This window comes from Bubalus bubalis, chromosome 8 (assembly GCF_019923935.1).
Source record: "Bubalus bubalis isolate 160015118507 breed Murrah chromosome 8, NDDB_SH_1, whole genome shotgun sequence".
Classification (NCBI taxonomy): domain Eukaryota; kingdom Metazoa; phylum Chordata; class Mammalia; order Artiodactyla; family Bovidae; genus Bubalus; species Bubalus bubalis.
The window spans coordinates 80,649,364-80,657,690 of NC_059164.1; the positions used below are offsets into that span (position 1 = coordinate 80,649,364).

The 8,327-nt window shown below is 42.2% G+C and overlaps 1 non-coding gene across 1 annotated transcript; it reads left to right on the forward strand.

Annotated features, from left to right (window-relative positions):
• The first annotated feature begins 3,048 nt into the window (after positions 1-3,048).
• LOC112586720 lies at positions 3,049-3,155 on the forward strand. Its single transcript, XR_003111206.1, has one exon. It is a non-coding gene; the product is annotated as a U6 spliceosomal RNA (small nuclear RNA).
• Positions 3,156-8,327: the final 5,172 nt, after the last annotated feature.

Below are 8,327 nucleotides of genomic sequence, written 5' to 3' on the forward strand. Positions count from 1 at the left end.
ATGGAGCAAGGCTGTCATTCACTCATTCAACATTTATTGAGCACTAGAATAAATAATGAGGATAAAAATAAATGATTTGTGGGACTTTCCTGGCAGTCCAGTGGTTAAGACTCCACACTTTCAACGCAGGGGGCATGGGTTTGATCCTTAATTGGGGAATTAAGATCCCACATGCTGTGGCCTAAAAAAAAAGAGAGAGAGTGATTTGTGGTTCCCATCTGCAAGGAAAATACAGCCTAGTGGAGAAGTCATACTAAACTGTTCCAGAGACTGTAAAGTGGACTGTGAACTGTGTCCACGGCAAAGATGATGAAGTGAGGGTGGAAGGATTCACAGGGGATAATCACAGGTGTCTGACCTAAGCACATAAGAAAGTGTCAGACTAAGAGATGGGGAAGAGCCTTCTAGGAAAAGGGAACAGCAGGAATGGAGACCCTGCGGCAAAGAGGAAGGGCAGAGTAGAGAAACATGAAGTTACCTGGTATGGCTGGTGAGGCAGAGTTGTTCTGAGTTAAGGTTGGTAAAGCAGGCTTGGCACTGAAAGGTCTCATAAACCATGATAAGATCAGAATCTTTAGGCCTAGTAGAACCACTGGAGGATTTTAAGCAGGAGTGTGACCTAGGCAAATTTATATTTTCCAGAGCTTACTCTGGCAATAGATGGAAGATGGTATAGGGAAGATCAAGCAAAATATTTAGGGAGATAAATTCAGTGGGCTTCATTTTCCTTAACTACATTGGCATCAGACTTGATTTGGCATCACAAATACAATCTCCAAAGGGCCAGAAAAGTCCTGTGTATCTGTCAAGTGTGCTGTGTGTGGTTGGGGCTCTACCGATGGATAGAACACATCCCATCTAAAAGAGGGCAGAAACTTTCTGGTGGTACAGTGGTTAAGACTCTGGGCTTCCAGTGCAGCAATCGTGGGTTCCATTCCTGGTCAGGGAACTGAGATCCCACATGCTGCAAGGGGTGGCAAAAAAAAAAAAAAAAAAAAGAATTTTAAGATGGGGGATAGACCCAAACTATACTTGAATGTGCTTCCAAGAATCAGTCAGCAAGTCTAGAATCATAGCAAGAAAACTTCACTAAGTCATAGATTAAACAGAAAAATGAGCAAGTTGCCTTAAATATATAGCAATCATTTGACAAGTGAATGAAAATCCACTATTGGTTGAATAAAAGAGGGCAGCAGCTACTCAGCCCAGGCTGTTGTGTGTAGCTATGGACCTAGTGGTGCCAGAATTTCCAGTTTAAAAAAGCTCCAAACACTGTATATGAATCTCCCATATGTATATGTTGGTAACCACTTTAAAGGTAGGGAGTTGCCTGGCGACCCAGTGGTGTGGGCTCTGTGCTTTCACTTCCAAGGTCTGGGTTCAATCCCTGGTCAGGGAACTAAAATCCCATAAGCCATGCGGCTCAGCCTAAAATAAATAAAATTTAAAAATTAATAAATAAAAGTAAAAAATAAATAAAAAATAAGTAAAAGTCAGCAATGAGACTGCTGCTGCTAAGTTGCTTCAGTCGTGTCCAACTCTGTGCAACCCCATAGACAGCAGCCCACCAGGCTCCCCTGTCCCTGGGATTCTCCAGGCAAGAACACTGGAGTGGGTTGCCATTTCCTTCTCCAATGCAGGAAAGTGAAAAGTGAAAGTGAAGTCGCTCAGTCGTGCCCGACTCCCAGCGACCCCATGGACTGCAGCCCACCAGGCTCCTCCGTCCATGGGATTTTCCAGGCAAGAGTACTGGAGTGGGGTGCCATTGCCTTCTCCAGCAGTGAGACTATGCAAGCTAAATAAATACATCTGTCAGCTAAAGTCTGATGGTATTCACTAGTTGGGAACCTTGGGACATGAAAAGGTCAAGGGCCCTTTCCAGGTCTAACAATGTATAATTCTGTGATATCCCAATAGTATATGTGCTACCCTGTCACTGATCATTTACAGTGAGTGACATATGGATCATTATGTGACTCACCATCTGTATGTGACTTGCCATAAATCTTTGGTATTGCTGTAACAAGCCTAACCAGATATTTCCAGGGTTAACAGTCACCCACTGATATATACATTTATTAGTTCATTCATTCAATACATATTTATATAAAGTCAATTATATGCAAAACTTTGTTAATTTGAAATCAGTTCAGTTCAGTTCAGTTGCTCAGTTGTGTCCAACTCTTTGACACCCCATGAACTGCAGCATGCCAGGCCTCCCTGTCCATCACCAACTCCTGGAGCTTGCTCAAACTCATGTCCATTGAGTCGGTGATGCCATTCAACAATCTCATCCTCTGTCATTCCCTTCTCCTCCCGCCTTCAATCTTTCCCAGCATCAGGGTCTTTTCAAATAAGTCAGTTCTTCGCATCAGGTGGCCAAAGTTTTGGAGTTTTAGCTTCAACATCAGTCCTTCCAATGAATACCCAGGACTGATCTCCTTTAGGATGGACTGGTTGGATCTCCTTGCAGTCCAAGGGACTCTCAAGAGTCTTCTCCAACACCATAGTTCAAAAGCATCAATTCTTAGGTGCTCAGCTTTCTTTATAGTCCAATTCTCACAACCATACATGACTACTGGAAAAACCATAGCCTTGACTAGATGGACCTTTGTTGGAATAGAGAGATAAAATAAAGAAATAATCCTGAGGAGGAGAGGTTGAAATCTCTTAAAATAACAATAAGTCAGTCATTTCTCACTTCTTGTCTCCACCAGCAGGTCTTAGAGGAGAGATTCGGCAGCCTGGCCCAGGGGCTTAGTACCCACCTTTTCCAGCTCACAAGACACAAGGGTAGGCAAACTTGTCCCTCGTGGGTCCCAGAATACTCAGGATCTGACTGCTTACTCTTCCATCTGAAGAAAAGGCAAGTGGAAAGAAAGGAAAGAAAAGTAAAAGGAAAAAGAAAAGAAGGAGGAAAATAAATCGTTGCTTAAAATGGATTCCTTGTGTGTTATCACAAGACTAAGGTAATAAGTGACATTTGTTAAGGAGGACTTTTTTTTTAAGCCAGCCTAGAATTTTCTTTAAAAAAAATATATATATATAGTGCTCGCTTCGGCAGCACATATACTAAAATTGGAACAATACAGAGAAGATTAGCATGGCCCCTGCGCAAGGATGACACGCAAATTCGTGAAGCGTTCCATATTTTCAAATGAGTTGCCAGTCCAGGTTCGATGCATGATACTGGATGCTTGGGGCTGGTGCACTGGGACGACCCAGAGGGATGGTATGGGGAGGGAGGAGGGAGGAGGGTTCAGGATGGGGAACACATATATACCTGTGGCGGATTCATTTTGATGTTTGGCAAAACTAATACGATTATGTAAAATTTAAAAATAAAATAAAAGAAAAAAAAATATAAATGTGAAAATTAAAGGCATAGAAAGGGTGCATTTAATGGTACTTTTCTATAGAAAATGCATAAATCACCTCTAGAAGAAAACATACACGTCAGAACTGGCATTTGATTTCTATTTAACTTCTGCTATCAACAGAAAGAAGCTTCCCAGGTGGTGCTAGTGGTAAAGAACTCTCCTGCTAACACAAGAGACATAATGAGACATAGGTTCGTTCCCTGGGTCAGGAAGGTCCCCTGGAGGAGAGCATGGCAACCCACTCCAGTATTCCTGCCTGGAGAATCCCCTGGACAAAGGAGAGTGGAGGGCTATAGTCCATAGGGTCGCAAAGAGTCGGACACCACTGAAGCGACTTAGCACCCAGCACAGCACATCAACAGAAAGGGAACTTGAGGAGAAATTAAGTTCTTTTTTTCATTTATGTATTTCTTGGAATATAATTGCTTTACAATGTTGTGTTATTTTCCGCTGTACAACAAAGTGCATCAGCTGTGTATAAACATATATCCCCTCCCTCTTGAACCTCCCTCTGTCCCCCATCCCACCACTCTATTCTTGCCATTTAGTAATTATCATTTTAAACTTCCCTTAAGCCATGTAAAATTTTAATGCAAATTTTTTAACAAAATTACTATGGACATCATCAGATGGTCAACACCGAAATCAGATTGATTATATTCTTTGCAGCCAAAGATGGAGAAGCTCTATACAGTCAACAAAAACAAGACCAGGAGCTGACTGTGGCTCAGACCATGAACTCCTTATTGCCAAATTCAGACTTAAATTGAAGAAAGTAGGGAGAACCACTAGACCATTCAGGTATGACCTAAATCAAATCCCTTATGATTATATAGTGGAAGTGAGAAATAGATTTAAGGGCCTAGATCTGATAGAGTGCCTGATGAACTATGGAATGAGGTTTGTGACATTGTACAGGAGACAGGGATCAAGACCATTCCCATAGAAAAGAAATGCAAAAAAGTAAAATGGCTGTCTGGGGAGGCCTTACAAATAGCTGTGAAAAGAAGAGAAGCAAAAAGCAAAGGAGAAAAGGAAAGATATAAGCATCTGAATGCAGAGTTCCAAAGAATAGCAAGAAGAGATAAGAAAGCCTTCTTCAGCGATCAATGCAACGAAATAGAGGAAAACAACAGAATGGGAAAGACTAGGGATCTCTTCAAGAAAATCAGAGATACCAAAGGAACATTTCATGCAAAGATGAGCTCGATAAAGGACAGAAATGGTATGGACCTAACAGAAGCAGAAGATATTAAGAAGAGATGGCAAGAATACACAGAAGAACTGTACAAAGAAGATCTTCATGACCCAGATAATCACGATGGTGTGATCACTGACCTAGAGCCAGACATTCTGGAATGTGAAGTCAAGTGGGCCTTAGAAAGCATCACTACGAACAAAGCTAGTGGAGGTGATAGAATTCCAGTTGAGCTATTCCAAATCCTGAAAGATGATGCTGTGAAAGTGCTGCACTCAATATGCCAGCAAATTTGGAAAACTCAGCAGTGGCCACAGGACTGGAAAAGGTCAGTTTTCATTCCAGTCCCAAAGAAAGGCAATGCCAAAGAATGCTCAAACTACCGCACAATTGCACTCATCTCACACGCTAGTAAAGTAATGCTCAAAATTCTCCAAACCGGGCTTCAGCAATATGTGAACCGTGAACTTCCAGATGTTCAAGCTGGTTTTAGAAAAGGCAGAGGAACCAGAGATCAAATTGCCAACATCTGCTGGATCATGGAAAAAGCAAAGGAGTTCCAGAAAAACATCTATTTCTGCTTTATTGACTATGCCAAAGCCTTTGACTGTGTGAATCACAATAAACTGTGAAAAATTTTGAAAGAGATGGGAATACCAAAACACCGGATCTGCCTCTTGAGAAATTTGTATGCAGGTCAGGAAGCAACAGTTAGAACTGGACATGGAACAACAGACTGGTTCAAAATAGGAAAAGGAGTTCGTCAAGGCTGTATATTGTCACCCTGTTTATTTAACTTATATGCAGAGTACATCATGAGACACGCTGGGCTGGAAGAAGCACAAGCTGGAATCAAGATTGCCGGGAGAAGTATCAATAACCTCAGATATGCAGATGACACTATGCTTATGGCAGAAAGTGAAGAGGAACTAAAAAGCCTCTTGATGAAAGTGAAAGTGGAGAGTGAAAAAGTTGGTTTAAAGCTCAACATTCAGAAAATGAAGATCATGGCATCTGGTCCCATCACTTCATGGCAAATAGATGGGGAAACAGTGGAAACAGTGTCAGACTTTATTTTGGGGGGCTCCAAAATCACTGCAGATGGTGACTGCAGCCATGAAATTAAAAGACGCTTACTCCTTGGAAGGAAAGTTATGACCAACCTAGATAGCATATTCAAAAGCAGAGGCATTACTTTGCCAACAAAGGTTCGTCTAGTCAAGGCTATGGTTTTTCCTGTGGTCATGTATGGATGTGAGAGTTGGAACTGTGAAGAAGGCTGAGCACCGAAGAATTGATGCTTTTGAACTGTGGTGTTGGAGAAGACTCTTGAGAGTCCCTTGGACTGCAAGGAGATCCAACCAGTCCATTCTGAAGGAGATCAGCCCTGAGATTTCTTTGGAAGGAATGATGCTAAAGCTGAAACTCCAGTGCTTTGGCCACCTCATGTGAACAGTTGACTCATTGGAAAAGACTCTGATGCTGGGAGGGATTGGGGGCAGGAGGAGAAGGGGACGACAGAGGATGAGATGGCTGGATGGCATCACTGACTCGATGGACGTGAGTCTGAGTGAACTCCGGGAGTTGGTGATGGACAGGGAGGCCTGGCGTGCTGCGATTCATGGGGTCTCAAAGAGTCAGACACGACTGAGCAACTGATCTGATCTGAAGAATTATAAAATTTTTAAAATTTATAATACCTAACATTGTTCATGTAATACAGAATGGCGTCAAAAGCTTAAAAGATTATATTAGTAAGAACTGATCCAAAGGAAATGATTTAACATTGGTACAAAGATTTAAACATAAAGATGATTATCATAATACAAAATTTAGAAACTTGAAAATAGACTAAATAACTAGCAATAGGGAATTGATTAAATAAATGGCTTACATGTATTACTCCACTATCATTAATCATGACTCATTTCTTCTCATAGAAAGCTGTCCCAGGGAAGCCTATTTTGGTTTATGTATAAAAAAGAATCTTCTAACCACTAGAATCATGTAGCAATGGAGTGGGCAAACTGGGGCACCCCAGGAAGACTTTCTAACATAAGCTGAAATGTGTCACACAGCTCCATGGGCAACAAGATAGGACTCACCGTGAAGGAAAGAACTAGGAGGAACCAGAAAGATCATGCTAGGGAAGTGGTTAAGCCCCAAAAGGTTAAAAACAGTTCAGTTCAGTTCAGTTGCTCAGTCGTGTCTGACTCTTTGTGACCCCATGAATCGCAGCACGCCAGGCCTCCCTGTCCATCACCAACTCCCGGAGTTCACTCAGACTCACGTCCATCGAGTCAGTGATGCCATCCAGCCATCTCATCCTCTGTCGTCCCCTTCTCCTCCTGCCCCCAATCCCTCCCAGCATCAGAGTCTTTTCCAATGAGTCAACTGTTCACATGAGGTGGCCAAAGCACTGGAGTTTCAGCTTTAGCATCATTCCTTCCAAAGAAATCTCAGGGCTGATCTCCTTCAGGATGGACTGGTTGGATCTCCTTGCAGTCCAAGGGACTCTCAAGAGTCTTCTCCAACACCACAGTTCAAAAGCATCAATTCTTCGGTGCTCAGCCTTCTTCACAGTTCCAACTCTCACATCCATACATGACCACAGGAAAAACCATAGCCTTGACTAGACGGACCTTTGTTGGCAAAGTAATGTCTCTGCTTTTGAATATGCTATCTAGGTTGGTCATAACTTTCCTTCCAAGGAGTAAGCGTCTTTTAATTTCATGGCTGCAGTCACCATCTGCAGTGATTTTGGAGCCCCCCAAAATAAAGTCTGACACTGTTTCCACTGTTTCCCCATCTATTTGCCATGAAGTGATGGGACCAGATGCCATGATCTTCATTTTCTGAATGTTGAGCTTTAAACCAACTTTTTCACTCTCCACTTTCACTTTCATCAAGAGGCTTTTTAGTTCCTCTTCACTTTCTGCGGTAAGGGTGGTGTCATCTGCATATCTGAGGTTATTGATATTTGTCCCGGCAATCTTGATTCCAGCTTGTGCTTCTTCCAGCCCAGCGTGTCTCATGATGTACTCTGCATATAAGTTAAATAAGCAGGGTGACAATATACAGCCTTGACATGGTGTAATCACTAAGTCGTGTTCAACTCTTGTGATTGCATGGACTGTAGTCCTCCAGCTCTTCTATCCATGGGATTTATTAGGCAAGAATACTGGAGTGGGTTGCCATTTCCTTCTCCTGAGGGTCTTCCCAACCCAGGGATCGAACCTGCATCTCCTGCATTGCAGGTGGTCTCCTGCATTTAAGGGGGATTCTTTACTGACTGAGCCACAAGGGAAGCCTGGTTAGAAATAGTGGAAACCATTAGGTAAACACCATAGGTCCAGACCAATAGCATCTAAACCATGTTATATAATTTTAAATTGCCTTGTAGCCAAATTTGAAAATGACAAACAAGTAAAATTAATTTTAATAATACCTTTTACTTAACCCAATATATCCAGAATATTATCATTTCAACATGCTACCTATCTGTCTATGGGATATTTTATATTCTTGCTATGTGTCCAGAGGCTGGTGTGTGTTTCACACTTATAGCACATTCTTCATCAACCACATTTCAAGTGCTCAGTGGCCGGATGTGGCTTGTATTACTACATTGGACAGCACTGCACAGATTCTGAGATTAGTGTCCACACTAGTAACACTAGTGACCAGTGTTAGTGACCTCCTAGGCTTTTTTATGCTTCATCTCTTTTCTGAGCCTTGCTGGGTGAGGA